Source organism: Cheilinus undulatus, linkage group 19 (assembly GCF_018320785.1).
Source record: "Cheilinus undulatus linkage group 19, ASM1832078v1, whole genome shotgun sequence".
Taxonomy (NCBI): domain Eukaryota; kingdom Metazoa; phylum Chordata; class Actinopteri; order Labriformes; family Labridae; genus Cheilinus; species Cheilinus undulatus.
The window spans coordinates 16,811,813-16,832,189 of NC_054883.1; positions in this window are offsets into that span (position 1 = coordinate 16,811,813).

The following is a 20,377-nucleotide window of genomic DNA, read 5'->3' on the forward strand; positions in this document are numbered from 1 at the left end:
ATTGTGAGAGCCGTAAAGAAAGACCATAAAACAACTTTTAGTGACATCAGCAACAGAATATTTTCATCTACCAAAGGAGGACCGGACAGGAAAAGTTTGGGAACCACTGGTCTACAGAGTTCCAAAAGGTCCTGAAGCATCCCTAGTTTTTGTTTTGTTTGTTTTTTTAAACCTGCTTTGAAAAGCATTGACTACAGCATAAAAATGATTCTAAGTCTCTCTTTCCTTCCAGGGATGAGATCACTCTACATTATTTTGTGGAAATTGCTTTTGTTGTTATGTTATTATTATAATAATTATTATTATATATCTCTCTCCTCTCTTTTCTTATGCTTTTTCTGATGAGGGAGTGGTCACAGTACTGTGACATGAAACCATTTCCCTTTACTCCCTTTGTCACTTGAGCAGCCATCTTGCTGATGATTCACAAGGACTTTCCCATTTAGGAAAATCTTCCATTGAAAGGTCATTTAATTTCACTCCATCCTACCCCTCTATTTCAATATAGCAGGGCATCCCTACCTGTAGACATGAAAACCTAGGAGTTGGGTGAAGCGGTAGTGGCCAAGGGTGTATCTGGACTGAACCAAACAATCTGACATGACACAGTTGCACCTAGTTGTAGGATTCATATTTATTTCAATGGCTCTTAACCTTACCTGAAAACACATGGCTAAACTTATTGAATAAAGTTTTACTGCTTTAATTTTTAGCATTACTGAAAATGTGGATATGTAGCCTAAATGTTAAAAAGTTTATCAGAAGCCCTCAAAGGTTCCAGAAAAACTACAGGGTTCACCCTGGGAAGATTTCCAAGTCTAGGCTTTTATTTGTTGGCTGCTTCAGCTCACCTCTGAAAGCTCATTTCATGCTCAGCCAGCACAGTGCACCTGGAACAAAATAATATATTCATGCGTATTTGTCAGAGCAAGACTTCCTATCACCTTCAGCCTTGTCAACACATGGCTGCACAGTCAAACTCACTGTCGCCTCGAGGACCTAAATAACTGTCAGAACACAAAGAGAGAGTGCAGACTAACACGAGGAAGCTGTGTACAGATGGAACAGTCATTTGCATAATGTGATCATAATCTTTACTTACTGTAGTGTGGCTGGCCGGCAGGCAGAACTGACAGGAAGTCTCAGCTCCACCGGCAGAGGACGAACCAAAAGATGTCACTGTTGCACAAGCAGAGCTGCACGTCACACTCCAGTCTGTCCCTGAGGGATGCATCCTGGACATTGATCTCAGCTGAGCTTCCCTCTCTGTGTTCATCACCACAGCTGCAGCCTCATATTCACAGTTCCTTCACTCCAAGGCAAACAATGCTCCTGGAAATGCTTTTTTTCTAGATATCCACATAGTTTTTAAAAAGGGATAGCTTTTCTTTATTTTTCACTCCCAGAAGAAGGCCCTTAAAAAGTCCCTTTTGTTGTCTGGCTTTGTAATCCATTTTATTATTTTTTTTATTTTATGCTATTAAGGTCACGGCAAGATAACATAATTAAAATTCACATTTGTTCTAATCCTAACCCCTGTAAATTCAAAGTAGAAAACTATGGGATTGTAAAAATAAATGCAGAAAAAAGATTCTCTATTAAATCATATCCCAGAAGATTTAAACCCATTTAATTTTGCATTCAAACACAACAGAGAATGACTCATAAATTAACAATGCATAATGAATTCCCCTGTTTTGGGGAGGCATTTGAACTTGTCTGTATCTAAGTCTGAAAATAAACGCCGTCCACCGCTGCTCGTCTGCACATGAAACGCATATGCGACATGAACGAATGCGAGTATGACGTATTAGTTTCAGAGTATTTTTTTCTACTATGAAACATTGCAGCCTTTAAATGTGGCATGTGCACAGTTTTACAAGAGGGAAACTATGGAGACAAAAACTGAAATTAGATTATAACAGAATATTTTCATTAATGGCAGTTCTCCATAACTCTGCGATAAACAGATATTTTAAAGGTCAAAGATTAGAGTATACAAGGAAAACTTCTAGAAAAGAATGGTCATTTTCGTTGTATTTTTGTAAATAAAACGGCGTCTCTTTATTATCAAAAGGATCATTCACCACAATGAGTCATACATATGAAAATGCATTAGCTACTGCAAATGTCTGAGTTCAACATCTGAGAAATAAACTCATTATTTTTCTATGTAATGACTGTTTTTTATTCCTTTCACTTGTTGTAAAAAGTATGGTAAAAAAGTTCAGATGGTTCCTGCTGAAGAGCAAGGTTTTTCAAGTTCCCCCTTGTCCTTTGAAACTAGTGGTGGGAGATATTGCAAAATTTAATATCGATCCGATACTAAGTAAATACAGGACCCGACAGCGATACTTTTTACTTATAAAAGCAGCAGTATAATCATTAGATTAATAAAAATAAGGCCAATAAAAACTCAAACATAATGTATCATTTGTTTATCAATCTATTAAATTGAACCCTTTTTCTGAGTTATTTTTACTATTAAGTAACTATTCAGAGTAAAACATATTTCAGAGCAGAATTTTAACTTAATTTATATTTTTTAGTTATATGGGACTTGTTTTTATCTATTTTGTAGGCCCCACTGTCCCTAATGGTTGGACTGTTTAAATGAGTGAATTAATCTGTGTACTATTGTGTGTGTGGGTTGAGAAAATGCTGCAAAAACAATCTTAACTTTTGGAAAAGTCAAATTATTGGTGAAAAACTAGTAAACAGTAATGCAGGGGGACAGATTTAGAAGTGCACTTTCAAAGTAAATTAAATTAAATGTACTTGCATCAGAGTCAGATACAGAACTTATTTCTTTCCTGGTTTTTATGACTAGCAAAATGTCATCAGTGTCTTTAGACGGAAAGTGAGCGGTGCAGATTAGACATGAATTTAACATCCTCTTCTTGTATTAGTTTTCTGTAACTTTTAGATGAAAAGTTGTTAGACACTGGAAATGCTGACTCTGCATTCTAGTGGAAAGTTATCCTACAGAGCTTCAGCAGTTTATTTCTGCCATTCTCTCCAGTTTGATACAGACATGAGGAGTCTGAATAATCATGTGTGTGCTGATGCCTTGAGTGTGTATGTGCGTGTTTGCTCCATCTGATTGGTCTCCACAGTCACGTGACATGGAAAGCAGTGGCACAACAGACGGAGGAGAATGACTGCAAACAAATGAATGAGGTGCATGGTTAGATGTTTTATTAAAGCACTCATTAAATATCGAGTACTCGATACCAAATGAGTGCTTTGTAAATATTGAATATTTTAGTACCAATATGCCCACCACTACTTGAAACAGAGTAACAAGGGATAAAGGTGGAATTCCCTACAAAATATGACTACTCGTCAAGTTCCTACTACTTCATTGGTAGTTGCAACAAAATTTGCACAAACAGGTGCAACAACAATACCTGACACTTGTTTAGGTGCTGAGCAGGCACAGGCACCAGTAGAATCATGTGCTGGTAATAGGTAGTAGTAGTATAGGCAATGTTTATGGTAACTAGTAGTGTAACGTGTCTTTTTAAAGTCTTTATCTCCGTTACAATTACAGAAAGCACTCATTATTCATCAATCTTACACCTGAAAACTCAGTGATAAAGGTGAGTAAACATCTGGTTCGACAGAAAATTTGATGCTAACGTGAGCACAGTAGCATCCTGGGAAAAAGACTAGTGCTTGGTGCAAATGGCAGTCAGTGAATGTGTCTCAAGTGATTGTAGTATGAAGACACCTGTGTCTGGAAGGTCCAGTCACTGGTTAATCAGTATTCCTGGCTACCATTACACCATGAAAACAAAAAAACACTCCAAGCAACTCAGAGAAAAGTTTACTGAAAAGTATTACTCAGGGGATGGATAGTAAAACATTTTCAAGGCACTGAACTGTAAAATCCAGAGTTCAGTTAAATCCATCATCAAGAAATGGAAGGAATATGGCACATGTGTAAATCTGCCTAGATCAGGCTGTCCTTACACACTGAGTGAGCATGCAAAATGGGAACTAGTGAAAAAGGCCACCAAGACACCTATGACTTCTCTGAAGGAGTTCCAAGTTTCAGCAGCTGAGATGGGAGAGAGTCTGCATATAACAAGGCTATATGTGGCAGACTCCATGAGCAAGTGATAGAAAGTTCTGTGGTCTGATGCGGCCAAAATGGAGATTTTTGGCCAACAGACAAAACGATATGTTTGGCGGACACCAAACACTGACCATTAAAGCATGGTGGTGGCAGCACCATGCCTTGGGGATACTTCTCAGCAGCCAGACCTGAAAGGCTTGTGAAGGTAGAGGGTAAAATAAATGCAGCAAAGCATAAGAAAATCCTGGAGGACAATCTTATTCAGTCTGCAAGAAAACTATGGCTTGGGAAAAGATTTATTTTCCAGCAAGACTATGACCTGAATCATACAGCGAAAGCTACATAGAAATGGTTTAAAGACAACAAGGTGAATGCTCTGGAGTGGTTGAGTCAAAGCCCAGGACTCAATTCAATAGAAAATTTGTGTCTGGACTTCAAAAGCGCTGTCCGGCTCGATCCCAGTGTAACCTGACAGAGATTGAGCAGTTTTGCAAAGAAGAATGGAGCAAAATTGCAGTGGAATTTGCACAGTGTATTTAAATGTTGAGCTTAATGTGGAAAACTATAGAGCGTGTCTCATATAAGTGATGACTGTGTGTCTGATGAACACATCTATTAAAAAAACATTGTTCTAAATCAAGAAGGATAAATTAAGGATGGTAAGTAGAATTAAATTTCTGAAGTTCCAAATCTAATACTCTTAAATATTTTAAATGTTAGTAATTTAATAGGCTGTGAAGAAAATAAACTGGATAATAAGAAAAAATCCTGGTTATTTGACTCCTGGGGTAAAATTCCCAGTCTCTCCTCATATTGACTGATCCCAATAAAGCAAAGCTGTTTATGATCAAGTCATGACACATCAACTAAACAGACTGTCAAATTGTACATTTTCTCTGGGATCAATGATGTTTTACTCCCAGCTCACTTGTGTCGATGTGTCATCACGTTACTCGCTCAGACATCACCAATTATTCCTAATGGACACAAGATAATCAATATTTATTGATCCATTCTCTGCTCTACAGTAACAATTACTGTGTGCCTTCCACTTTCTTGGGTCAGATTGTTCAGTCTGCACGTTCACACTCACATATGCACACAATTATCTATTCAAACACTCTACGGGGTATTTTTTCTGTATTTTCTCTAAATGCACAGTGCCAATGGCATTGCAAACAATGTGTTGTTCCACTTTTGGCATTTTGCAATTCAAAACGATCTGAGTGCAGCCTGAGCAGAATACTGAGGAGCACAGAGAGGCGTACCAGCCAGCCGCATTAACATACAGGAAGCCATTATCACATCTGGCCTTTGCAGCCAACAGGAAGACTCCTCAATCTGAGTGTGCGTGCATGTTTTAGTTTAATTGCATTGGTCTACCTCATGTTTCTCTGTTAATTGTGTTCATGCATGCACATGTGAGTTCACATGTAAATATATTCATGTACATGGGTGCATGCTGTGTGAATGTGTCTTTTACTGGTACGTATGAATGAGACAGATGTTTACATACTCATTTAGGTGTATAAATTAGATATGTGTATTTTATGTGTGTATCTCCCCACCCCCCACCTTTCAGATTAGAGGCCTCTGTAATGGTTCTACAAAGGTCAGGGTTTTTGTGGTTGGGATGTAGCGGCAGACTGTGTTTAAAGGTCACCACACCCCACCATTGCATTATCTCCCTGCCATTTCATACCAGTTTGTCTGTCTGATTGATTTTTAAAAATAAGGCTTCACCTCTTCCAAGGCTCAGTGTGGCTGTTTTTCCTTTCACAGTGAAAGCAAAAAGAATTGGGTGTCTGGTGGGTACTCTCCTGAGTTATGAGTGTTAGACTGGAAGAGAGATGTCTAGTTTTCTTGCCCATGATGGTGAGGATGATGAGAGCATGCTGCCATACGGATGGCTGGGTTCTGTCCGGGTGCCCTGTGATGCGGTGTGCTCCCTCTGAGCAGGTGTGGAAATCAAACGTCACATCGGTCAGTGATCTGGCTTTAACACAAGAGTGTGAAAAGTGAGGGTTTCTGGTGGTGCAGCTTGCTGGTTACTGCCCTGCAGTACAGAAGGGGAGGAACATGTTAACTCATTAGACAGTTTTAAAGATTTAGTGTGTTGGTTCAGCAGGAAGTCACAGTTTTGTTTTTTTGTTTTTTTTGCATTAATCTTGATCAAATAGTTTGTTTTTTTGTAATGCATCAAGATTAGATAGCAATTGAGGTCTGTAGGTTGGCCAGCCTTTATGCTGACATCAACTAAAACTGAATTGATTAAAAAAAAAAAAAAAAAACATTTGCTTGGTGGTTCATAGCAAATCTGACCTGGATAGATGAATTGATGAGTGGATGGATGGGCTTTGAAAAAGAACTCGAAGGGCGTTAGGATGAAAATTCTGTCTGCCATATCTTTACAGGCCAATCAGAGCAACAAAACACGTGACATAGCCGCTGCTGAGCTGCGCCCCTACTGAAGGACTAACTCCATAGAGAACGAAGTACATTCTAGCTTCCACGCTAATGTCTTCTGACATTACTCCACTGGCCTCTTGTTGCTGCTTGCTTACGTCATGACTCCGCTGTGCCCTAAAGTACTGCCCCTCGTTGCTGATTGGTCCTGTCATTTTCTAACTGGGCCCAAACGGTTCAGATGGGAGCTTTGCAAGATGGATTCGCCAGTGAGAAACACAGAAACAGACGTATCCATCTGCTTTGCAAGGTGAGCAACTTCAATGTAGAGTGGCTGATGTGCTGCACATGGAAGACCACTTCTTGCTTCAGTGTTTTTAGTCATAAGTTTGATTTTTTTCCCCCTTATGTTTTTGGGATTTTTTATGCCTTATATATAGAGAGGAGAACAGCAGATAGAAACAGGGTTGAGACATGTGGGAAAGGAGCCATAGGCCAGACTTGAACCCAGGTCCCCGGGAAGTAACCTAACTGCTAGGCCATCTATACCCCATAAGAAGGATTTTAACTTTTTAACTGAAGGGAAATTCCAGTAATTAGCTGACCTTTAACTTTTCAACTTTTTGTATTTTTCCCAAGTGTACACTATATCGACATTTTTTGAAGAATTTTGTTTTTCCCCAAGAAAGCTTCTGTGTTTGGCACTATTTTACAGGCAAGCTTCAGGTCGTGCCCTTCCACCTCAGCATGCCGTCATCTCCTGATCAGCAGAAAGTGAAGTCTGATTTGACCTGCTTAACTTTCTGCCACCATCATCCAGTCCCGGACAAGCAGAAAAAATTATGGATGAATATATAAAATTAATTAAAAAAAAAACTTTGAAATCACTTTAGAGTTTTTGTCCGAGCCAGAATGATCCTGAAGGAAAAATACTTATATGAGCTTTGTTTTAGTTTCCTTTATTCTTTGTCACTGTCTTTCATTGATCATGGCCAAACCTTTTTTTTCAAATAGAACCAAATGAGGAACTTTATTTTATTTAAAAGTAAACTGACAACACCTATCAAAGTTTTATGACCTTTCACAGACACACTACAGAGTAGGACAACCTTGGCTTGATAAAAGACTTCTACTCCAAGATACAAAGAAGATACAAAGAAGATATAAGTACAGTCAGTTCACATATCGCTCTGAGGTTCTTCATTATACCTTTTCTTTTAGACTTTTCATTCATATCAAAAGTTTTCCTTTACAGTCAAACGCTCACCTGGGGTCTATAAACCTGATCTTGTTTCCTTGGTGATGGGCTTTCATAACCGCATCGTTACCTTGGCTACTGTGCATCTTTGTATTATGTATAGAATATAATGTTATAAAAGTCTAAAAATAGTTCTATATGAGAGAGAAGCTGTGATTTGTTCATGCCACAGGGAACTATGCTTTCAGTCCACAATGGTCACATTCTCATTTGACTTTCTACATCAGAAAACAGATGAAGCACATTTCTGACATCTTGACTACTTTTGACTACTTTTTCCACATTCATAGCAACCTCCAGTTTCCGCATACTTTGCAATCTGATCATAAAGCACAGTACGGAGCAAATCGCTCTCTTTCTAGTCAGTCTTTGCAGTTCGATTGCTCTGCAGTGGTTAATTTCCGGCGCATCCTGCTCTGCTTTACTGGAAACTTGTGCCCTTTCTTTTTTTGCTGCCGAACCACACCTGTCCATGCAAAGCAGATCAATCAACTCAGCTGGGAAAATGTGCAAAGTATCTAGTCAACTCCTGATCTCTATATCAACTTTACGATATTACATGCAGCCAAAGGCCAAGACCCTGCAGTTTAGTCCACCATTCAGGCTCACAGTTGTGATTACATTAGTCTGTTACCTGTGCTGATGAACGCTGGACCGGTACCTTACAATTTTATGACATGAGAGCGTCTTTAGACCGTATTCAAGAAGCTCTCCTGTGTGACCATGGGGGGCAGCTCGTTTGGGGGCAGGAACGTCTATTTTTCGGTGTTTTGAACTTTTAGACTGAGATGAGGCTCCGTAGTTGACGTGTACGACGAATGTTCACGCCCAGGCAAATCACATTTCTGGGTGGAGTGTCTTTATGGGATTTTTAAATCCTGGCTTTTCAAAAACACTGGGCTCATGTCTTCAGCGGTGTTTTTTGTCACTGCCGCCATTATCATGGCATCATCTTGCGGCATATTTAAACGATTACCGCGTTCGTTCGACCTCTTGTTTTTTTAAAGCTGAACCACTGCCAGATGACAGATCAAGCGCTGTTTCTCGTTGTCAGTCTCTCAACGCCACTAACTAACCGCTAACTCACCTCGCTGCTCTGTTTACTTCCTTCACTCTCCCATGCTTCTCTCTACTCTGCTGATACAAAAATGCGCAAGTGCGGAGGAGAGCTTTCTGGATGGGCAGGGGAGTGAGCGCTCTGCTGTGAGAGAGGTGTGTTCAGGGACAATGGGAGAAGCGAAACTCCAGTGAGAAATGCACGCTGACAGCTCAAAACTTCCACATATTTCAGACTCATTGTTCGCCATATTGTTTATACATAGTGTGCAGCAAAAGCTGTGATACATTGAGTATGCTTGATATATGACTTGGCCCTAAGACTACCTAATAATTTTACACTGACTCATGAAACATAGGGTGAGTAGTGCTCATCATGTGGGAGGGGTGGCTTGGACCACAACTACTCTTGATAAAGACTAGTATTGACAATGGGATGTGTTGGTGTAAGCCTGTAAAAACAGACTCCACATGTTCTCCAATCAGCAGATAACTGCCATAGTATCAGGATCCATGCACCAGCCACCAGCAGCAGCATAATCAGATCAGCCAATCCCCAGGCCTACTTCAACAATGGCTTACGTAGATCACTGCTGTCAAACTGCTTTTACACACTGTCACGGCCATTAGCCGCTCAGGCCTGAGTGGCTTCTTGCTAAGACAGAAGGAGAAGAAATCAAAGCAAATGGAAAACATCCACTGTGGCTGTTTGCCCTGTACCGCATCCAAAATGACTAAAGTAGAAAAGCATTACTCACAATTATGGTTCAACTCTTGTGTTTGTCAGTTTCCAGTGTTTTTCCTCCCCCTCTATCCTCTCTGTCTAATGCTGAATGAATCGCTCTTCTTCAGAAAATTGCTGCTAACGGTGGCAGGCAGCTCCAAACATGTTCCACTTAAAGAGAGGGGGAGAGGCAGACAGAGAGAGAGCAAGAGAGAGAGAGAGATTAAATGGGGGAACTTGGCCACCTGGATGAATGCAGGGACTGAACAATTAAAAATCAATTTACCGTCAAAAAGCTTTGCCTTCTAATTAGGACCGCATGCAGGCCAGAGGGGCTTTTCTGATGAAGGGCACTGCTTTTTTTCTCCTTGCACATTGTTTCATATTTGTGTTAATGTTCCCCCCCCTAACTACCCCATTGTTTTTCATCCTCTGCTTACATGCCCACATAATGACAATGCAGTGGTAAATAGTGTATTATTCAGACACAGCCCAGTACAATAGGCCTAAATGTATCTGCCAAATTGGGGAGATGTCTGTTTTCATTTTCTGCAGGTGTTCAGTGTTTCGACTGGTCTTTATTATGATGATGATGGCAGTTTCTCATACAGCATGAAACTCGACAGTGTGCCATCCTGCATGAATTTCACAGCACATGTACTGCATGTACTGTACCAATGATCACATGAATGCCGCAGGAAAAATGTGATCTGAAGTACCTGATAAAACATTTTCATTCTTCATAACAGAAATTAAGGATTTGTGTCTTTGCTTGACAGTTTGGTTGCTTGCATGCTGCTCATGTTGTTGATCCTGTCACAGTGATTGAACTGCTTTGTTTTGACTCCTTCATCCATGCAGCTATGTATTTAAAAATAGCAAAGAAGGAGTCCACATAGAAACATGTGATTAAAGTTATGCACTGAGGGATATTGCCACTATTCAGCTTTTAGTCATGGGACCACTGAGGAGGGCTGGAGGGCAAGAAGATCTTTGACTATCATTGACTACTATGTGGAGCTGCAGCCTGGGCTTTGAAATCTCTATCTCCTCAAAACTAGGCATGTTTACATCAGCTGCAACTTCTATAATAACCTCAATCAGAGACATCACTGTAACACTCTAGGATGAATGAATGAATGAATGAGCTTTATTGTTATTATACACAAGTAAAATGAAATTCTGTGCGGCTTTCTCTTCAATTAAAAATTTTTAAAAAATGAAAAATTGTGGGTAACGTAGTTCTTTTCCCAGAGATCACAAGTTCAACATATTTTCGTCATTCGAAATTGATAACATGATTGATCAAAATTGTGTCTTCTACAGGGGCACAAAGGCCCGCCCACAGGCCCGCCCACAGAATTGGTTTGGCCCCTGAAAAACCCAGCAAATGGGTCTTCTCCAGTTGTGAGCTACTGATGATATCAGTGCATAGTGTTGGATCAGAAGCATTGGTGCTAGCATCCTGGCTACCTGTTACTTCATTATGGAACTGAAAAGTGTGCTTTGACTGGGTTTTGCTACTTCCTTTTGCCAAATTTAGCCCATTTTTGCTGCTTTTCACTTATTTATGCCACTCTGTGTTGACACTTTTGGCCCATTTTGTTGCCCCCCCCCCCCCCCCACCCCACACACATACATTTTATCCATTTCTGCTATTATAACCAATTTGTTGCCACCGTTAACAGATTGTTGCCATTTAAAGCCTATTTTGCTCCTCTCAACCCATTTTTGCCCATTTGTAGTGACTTGTTGCCCATTCCTGCCACCTCTTTTTGCCACTTTTAATATATTTTTGCCACTTTAGGCTGATTTAGCCACTTTTAACCAATTTTTGCCACTTTTCACAAATTCATCTAGACACTTTTAGACTTTAAGGCCTCTTTGAGACCCCTCTTCATCATTGTTTTAAGATCTCCAAGGGAAATGAATTCTTTGCTGATGAAAAACTCAATGGTCCACAATATACATTGTTACCAAAAAAAGACAGCAAGGAAGAAAGAAGGTTAATTATTTGTTGCTTTCATAAGAGTGGTTATTATTCAGGTGAGATATAAAACATGGTTATCACAGATTAACTTTACACTGACTGGACCTTGATTTTCCTGACCTCTATGGGCCTCCTATTTGGCCGTGGCCCCAGAAAGCCCCCCCTCTCCTTTATCCGTCTTTATGGGTGGCCTTGGGGGCACTTACCATTGTTTTCATTGTTTCATACTCAGATAGCTCATGGCTACCTTGGATGGCTATGACATTATGGCTAATAATCAAATAAAATGTTGCAGCTAAAGGCGAAAGCACAAAGGACTGAGTGGGTGTGTATTGTCCCTCCCAGCCCTGTCCACACACGGATGTTCTAAAAAATTCTTCATAAATTCCACAGCAGACGCACCTCTGCTTAAACTCTGAGGTTTAGTTGCATGTTAAGATATGTGTTCTCTCTTTTCATTTGTTTCTAACCCACTGATTGGGCCCAGCTAACCTGGCCATCAGTGTTTTGCAGTTCTGCTGCTCTGCCCACCACACCGGCTCTGAAACAGCCCAGCAGAAAGAAGTCTATCCCTCAGACAACAGAGAGACTTTAAGCTGCCAGTGAGGCCGCCTACTCACTGCATTTCAGAACGTAGTGGAGGCACAGAATAGATTTGCACATATTGAAATAATTTGTTGCCCAGGGATCTTTTTTTATTTTTAAATCAGGGGACAGTTTAATGATGTCTCATTAAAATAAGTATTTCCTACCTGTTTTTAAGAATAAATGAAAATGCTTCAAGTCCATTTTTATGCAATACATCAATATTAATATTTCTATGGATTCCTGGGGGAATAGGTCCCATTTGAGGGGCCATCTACTTCAGAGATAGAATGCATGTTAAAAATAAAGTCAAAGTCCTACTCACTACAAATTAAATGGGCATCTTCTAAAAGTACAGTTTGTTAAATTAAATTCCCATTCCCAATTTTTCTTTCTATTTAATTTTGATAAACTCTGAAGCTACAATCTGTAGAGTACATGTAGTAAAAAGCTTTAATTTACTGTTTTTTTTTTTTTTTTTTTTTTTTTTTTTAGCATTGATAATGCCTTTCCAGATGTATTAGCTGACCCTGCCATTGGCACTAATACAATTACATACCATGAGAGATTCAGGCTTTTGAATTGTACTGATAACAGCCCCTCTCCTCTTTACTCTGCTTGACCCAGCATCCATGGTGTCTAAGGAGAATTCCAAATTTTGAATCATCGACCACAGAACGGTTTTCCATTTTGCCTTGGTCCAGTTTAAATGACCGTGTAGCACAGTGAAGATGGCAGCATTTCTTTGCATGGTACAGCTTTGACATGCATTGGTGGATGTTGTCTGTGTTGACAGACAGTGATTTCTGGAAATGTTCCTGAGCCCATGCAGTGATTTCCGGTACAGAATCAAGTCTGGTTTAAATCATGCCTGAGGGCACAAAGATCACAAGCATCTAATATTGACCATAGCTTTGTCCCTTGTACACAAAGATTTCACCAGATTCTCTGAATCTTTTGATGATATTATGTTTTGTAAATCAAAATTTTTATCGTTATAGGAAAATTAACTTTAATGTCCGGGGAAAAGAAGAAAATAAGGTGAAATTTTGAGAAAATGCGTGAAAATTACTGGTCAGCACAGGAAAACTTTAAACAAGGGTATGGGTATATGTCCACTCCGGGCTTCTGTACATCATAGAGTATTTGATCATTTTTTTCCCTCGCACACATTTGCGACCCACTGGACACAGCGTTGCAACCCACCAGTTGAGAACCACTGCTGTAGATGTTTTGTAGAGTTTTTGCAATTTTATGATGTGGAGCATTTTTTATGAAAATTGTTCCACAATTTTTACAGGTCACATATTTTACCCCTTTAAGACAAGTTTATATTGGTCTCAGAGGTCCCCAAAACATGCCTGTGAAGTTTGTTGCTGAAAAAAACACTCTGACCCCGCCCATTGACTCCGCCCCTCTCAGGAAATGGCTGTAGCTTAATGGATGTGGCTCTCCTGATCTTCCTCTCAGCTGGCAGCAGCTAATATTCTTCTTGAAATGGTAAAATGTCTCAGTGTCAACATCTTAATGGTATTGTTGTTCTATTGTAAATAAAATTTGGGTTAACAAGATTTGTAAATTATTGCATTTTTTTTTTTTTTTTACATTTAGCATGGTGCCCCAAACTTTTTGGAAATGGGATTGTTGAAACAACTTCCTTTTGTAATTTTTATCATTGTTATTTACCAGAAACCCTCTATTCCCCAAAGCCACTGCTGCAGACACGGTTGGACTCATCAGTGTACAATGGAGTATTTACCTCCGCCAAGGAGGTTATGTGATCGGCAGGGTTTGTTAGTTAGTTTGGTAGTTTGCTTGTTTGTTTGTTAGCAACATAGCTTAAAAAGTTATGGACAGATTTTGATGAAATTTTCAGGAAATGTCAAAAATGGCATAAGGAAGAACTGATTAGATTTTGGGCATGATTGGGATCACCGTCTGGATCCAGAAATTTTTTAAAGGATTCTTTACTATTGGGAGATAGGGCTAATGGTGGAGGTCTGCGCTCTCCGAGTGCTTTTCTAGTTTGATTATGAAGTGGAAAAAGACAGAGATGAAAAGTATTAAAAGCCCTTCAGTGACATTAAGACTTTCCCTTTCACCTTCTTAAACCACTAGGCCTCCTGCTCCCCAAATATAATAATTCTTAACGTGCTGTTACATTCATCCCAGTTTCAGTGACGAACCACAGTTAATGGTGAGTGTAATTATCAACAGCTCTCAGAGAGTTGCCCTATAACCTGTGAAATCTAATTAAGTCCAAGACCCTCTTTGGCAGAAATGAACAAAAATAGGCATTACAAATCAATTAGCAAGAAATAAGATTCATGAGAACACACACACAGAGAGAGAGAGAGAGAGAGAGAGAGAGAGAGAGAGAGAGAGAGAGAGAGAGAGGAGTGATACAGGGCTGAAGAGCTGAGATAAAGACTTAAGAAAAGAAGACGCACCAGCTTGATGAATCCACATCCAGCTGCTTTCAGATGACTCTGGTGCTGAATAGAATATTCTCTCCGGGGTCACAGACCCCTCAAGTGTATTTTCGTTTGTCACTACATACGTCTAAATTTGTAGGCTTTGTGAGGTCTCACTTTATGGAGGCCCTCTGAGCATGCTTCAGAAAAAACACTGACTATTTAACAAAAAATATCTTGCATTTTCATAACTGTCCATACTAAATCATATCACAACAAAGCTTTGTTAGCCTAATGCTAAAATAAAACAATGTAGCTTCCATTTCAAGACATTAATCTGCAGACACAACTCCAGAAGACATGAAAAGTTCCAGCCATTCTCTCTCTAATATTACAGTACCGTGGCTTTGAGTGTGTTCAAATATGGCTGCTGCTTTTGTGACAGCTAATGGCAATTGCTATTGCTCCTCATATGGTCATTGCTATGGCTATGTAATGAGTTGTGCTGCGATTATGCCTGGATTGCTACTCCATAACCATGAACACATAGAGCAATTCATATATTGCAATGCCTGTAATTGAATCAAGGCTGTAATTCTAACAGTTTTATAGACACGTATGATGTAAGAGGATTGTCTCAGGAGGAATCACATTTCAGTGGTGTCCTCAAACATGCAACAGCAGCAGGTGGATGTTCACTCAGCTCACCTTTGCTAAGTAACCATTAAAAAAATAGGAAGATGAAGAAGAAGAAGACATATTTTATGAACCTCAGGGGTGTATGAGCAGTTTGGAGGTTTTGCTCAGTGGCACATATGCAGTACAAAGAAAGTCACCTACTCAGCCTCTAGACCAATTTCTGGACTTGGGCTGACTCAGTCTTGGCTTGACGCAGCTACTACCCACCACATCACCACAAACACACCATCCCCTCTGTGAAGCACGATGGTGGCAGCATCATGCTGTGTGGATGCTTTTCAGCTGCTGGCCCTGGAAGGTCTGTAAAGGTAGAAAGTAAAAATGAATGCTGCAAAATACAGGAAAATCCTTGAGAAAATTTGTATTCAGTCTGCAAGAGAACTACAGAATGAGAGGATTTATTTTCAGCAAGACAATGAGCCAAAACATATCTCTGTGCAACCTGATAGAGCGTGAGAAGTTTTGCACAGAAGAATGGAGTAAAATTGTAGCCATCATGCTCTGGTTGGCCTGTAATGAATGTGATGGACAGAGCGTTTGTCAAATCAACCTCAGAGAATTTTTCCAATCGTTCTGCCTGCATGGGATATTTTCCAGATGGATGTGAAATACATCCCATGTTAGGTGAAACAGTCTATCTGGCATGCCAGGTTAATTATGACTGAGGACAGCTGAATGACTCACAGCGACCTTTAAGCACAGAGCCAATGTGAGAGCCTAAGATAATGACTCTTCTTATTTTATACCACAGTCAAAGTTTGCGCTCCTGCAAAAAAGGGAGACCTTTAAACCACAGAGGGGGGATTAATAAAGTAGCATAACAGCTTAGGGATTAGTAGTGTTTGTACTGCTGTTCCTCTAATAAGACTCACCAACCCCCCGTTCTTTCCATTAGCTTTGGGCTTGAAAGCTTCTTACACCTACCCACTTGTCCACCTGCTACCTGTCTAACCATCAATAGTGCATCTCATTAACATTTTCGCTGTTTTATTTCTTATAGTTTTCCTCCTTATTTGCAATTAATCAAAATATTTTGATAGTTAATGGAAATAAGTCATATTTCAACAGCACATTTAAAATTGAAAAAATTTGCCATAAAAAAAAATCTTAATGGCATATTCATAATGTGAATTAACTCTTTGATTTGTGAAATAAATCAATTTCAATTCAAAGTTTTAATCATGACTTGGGAGGCAGCTTGAAAGGTCTTATTTGATCAAATACAGTGACTGAAATTGTTATATATTTAGAAAAATGTAAGAGTGTATGTATAAAATGACTCAGTGAAGGCCAGTGGTTAATGTGACAGCATTAGATGCTGAAGTTCCGATGCAGTCATTTTCTCTGTCGAAGTAATCCAGTTATTAAGAACTACTTAAATTCTAATAGGTTGTTTGCAATCATATGATTCAGAATGACAGATGGGGGGCAGCCACTAGGAATGCATGGTAAATGAAGCTGTATGCTGCAATTATCATCATTAAAGTCTACATACATTGAGTGGGAACCCTTCACCTTACAAAAAAGAGTTTTTCCCAGCTTAACAGATTTACTTGGCATAGAGGTGATCATTATTGCAAATAATTTAGTCCTGCAGACCTCCTAGCATCAAGTGTCAATCTAGCCAAATAAAAAGAGACAAGAGCTTAGAGGAGTCTTGTACCGAGTTAAGAGACTAGCTGAGGCCCATTTAACATATAAAAAATTCCTCGTCTGTCACAAACATGCTTTTATTAGAAATAGTGATATACTATCAATGGAATAAATCAGCAAAGATAAAGAGAAATGGGAGGAACCTGAGCTTCATTTCCAGTGTAGTTGCAAAGGATCTGAATGCTACCTCAACTGGTTGACGTTTTTTATAATATCTATAAAAAACAAACAAACATAACAACCAGTAGGTAGATACAAACAAAATGGTTCTGCATTTTCTCCCTGTCAGTTTTCATCAACACAGAACTGTTACTCAGCAAACACCCATTTTAATAACTAAGATTAACTGGCTCAGTGAGGAAGGCTCTTTTAAGCTGAGACATAATTTCCACTATGAAGAGCCCAGAGTGAAATCCAACCTGCAGATGCAGCTTCCATCGTGTCAACAGGTCAACTTGTCAATTCTTTTAACGAATCTGGATGTCTCTTGTCAGAATCCTCTCTGGAAATAATTAACAATAGTGAGAATTATTCATCCCCACAATTCACCGTCACCTCTCACCATCACAGGTCCTAATAGCAAAGTTACGCATGAAAGCACCGAGTGTCAGCTGATAAGAGCTGGCACTGTGCGACTCACTGCACACAGACAAATTTATTTTCCTTGAACCCAATGGAGAGCATCAATGATGACGGGTTCAAAAGAATTTAATGAGGAAAAGTTATAAAGAGATTTCCATTCCATATTTTGATCCAAGTAAAGCTTTATTTAAAATTAATATCCCTCTCCTTATCGCTTTAAGATTCATTTGTTGTTGTTTTTAAAAAGTTCTTCTTTTTTTTCTTCTTGTTGATGTTCCAAATGGAACACCCTTGCCTACCATACCCCTAACCCAACATACCCCTAACCCAACATACCCCTAATCCAACATAACCCTAACCCACCATACCCCTAACCCAATATACCCCTAACCCACCATAACCCTAACCCACCATACCCCTAACCCAACATAACCCTAACCCACCATAAACCTAACCCAACATACCCCTAATCCAACATAACCCTAACCCACCATACCCCTAACCCAACATAACCCTAACCCACCATAAACCTAACCCAACATACCCCTAACCCAACATAACCCTAACCCACCATAACCCTAACCCAACATACCTCTAAACCTTCCCCAGCAAAACCCTCAACCCACCATACCCCTAACTTTAACCCAACATAACCCTAACCCACCATTAACCCTAACCCTAAGGCTGTCAAAATTAGATTTACATATATATCATGATATAGTACATAATAAACAGTTTATAAAATTGTCTTTTGTTTTAGAAAACCTGTGAAGAGCCACTTCATTAGGGTTTTATCAGTAGTGGGGGCTCCAAGGAAAAATGGTTGGGAACTACTGTCCTAATCCACCATAACCCTACCCCTGACCTACCCTAACCCTAACCCAACCCACCATATACAAATAGTGTATATCATAAGATAGATTCTACACAGAAGTAGGAATCATGCTGTATTGTAAAAGCCCAGCTTTTGACAAAACATACTGGAAAATGATACACGGTCCCTCCTTTAAAAGTTTTAAACTGTGACCTTATCCATGCTTTCTGTTCCATCTCATCTCCTACCTCCCCTCCTGCTTTTCCTGTCTTTGTAACTTATTGACCCCCCCCACACACACACAAATACACCCACACACATTAGTTACGTTTAATGGCATGTTTAATTATTTAGTAAAACAAAGTGCTATGCTCCCATTGCCAAGGGATCCAGTGGTGTTTAATCTCAATAATGTTTCAGAAGACAGAAACATAAAAACACACAGAAAACATCATATATCTGCTATTAAATAAACATTACAAAGTAAACATGTTTTAAAGCACGCTGTTCCCCACCATCAAACCAAACATAAGAACGTTAACTGCTTTTTGTGAATAATGCATTTTCAGAACTCATGAACATTCCCTCTACAAATACAGCTGTATTTAATGCACCAAGTACACTGTAAAAACATGCTCTAAAAGTTGTCTTTTTAGGGGACTATGGCGGTCCGGGGTACATAAGTCCCTTAACTACTGTTGGTAATGTTGGTGAATGATTGAGTCCTTATTTGAAGAGTGTTTTAAAGGCATGCTACATTGTCATTTTAGACACACCATAATTATGCTACCTGCTGCCACATGCAAGGCCGCCCATAAGGAGGGATAAAGGGGGGAGCCTTCTGGGGCCCAGATGAATGGGGGACCCATGGAGGTCAGCAAAATCATGATTACTGTAAAGTTAAGCTGTGATATCCAAATGTAATTTTTAACCTAAATAATAATCTATCATATCAGAGCAAAATAATGATAATTATAATTATTTAATTTATGTATGCTACAGTACAATTATAACCACTTTAAAAATGTAAACCCCTTTTTTCCTGGAACAGAATTAACTTTTTGTTGGTAATGTTAACAATGTGCATGGGCATAATGAACTTAACTTTTTGGAAAGTAATGCCAGACTTTAAAGCCTAGCCATGGTGTGAACAAATGCAGGATGCCGAAAAATAAAGCAGAAAAAGTTGAAACAACCTGACTGGGGAATATTTACTTAATTATGAAAAGGGGCAAGAAGTTGAGGGAAAAGTGCAAAAATTGATTAAATGGCAAAAATTGCTCAAATGGCTAAAAAGTTGCAGTAATGGGTTCAAACTGGGTAACCAAAGTGGCAAAGATGGGCTCAAAGTGGCAAAAATGGGAGGGAAAACCACAAGTGGCAAAAATGCACAGAAAGCAGCAAATGTGGATAAAAAAAATTGGGGCAAAAGTAGACAGAAAGCATCAAAAATGGTTTAAAAATGGCATAACTGTATCAAAAATGATCAAAAAGTGGCAAAAATGGGATAAAAGTGCCAAATAGAAGTGGCAAAATTTGACAAAAAGAAGCAAAAATAAAATTGAAAGCTGCAAAAAGGATTAAAAGTAGCAAAACAATGTCAAAATGGGCATATAGCGTCAAAATTGGGATACAAATGATTAATAAAGGGGCAAAATGGACAAAAAGCAACAAAAGTTGGGTTAAAAGCAAAAAGGATTGAAGGTAGCAAAACTATGTCAAAATGGGGATAAAGTGTCAAAACTGGGATAAAAATGCTAAAAAATGATCCAAAAGTGGCAAAAATTGATAAAAAGCAATTGGGTTAGAAGCTGACAAAATTGATCAGAAGTAACAAAATGGTTACAAAATGGGGGGAAAAGTGTCAAAAATCAGATAAATGATTAAAAAAGTGGCAAAAAATGGACAAAAAGCAGGGGGTTAAACACGTTAAAAAGGAGAAAAACAATGTTAAAATGGACATGAAAAATGGTAAAAAATGATCAAAATCTCGGTGCGAGATGAAAGCTTCAAAGCAATGATTCTGTTACACTTTCTATTGCTGTTGTACATTTAGAAATATTTGCATGTACAAAATGACACTAGTCTAATTATACATTTAATGTGAAAGCATTT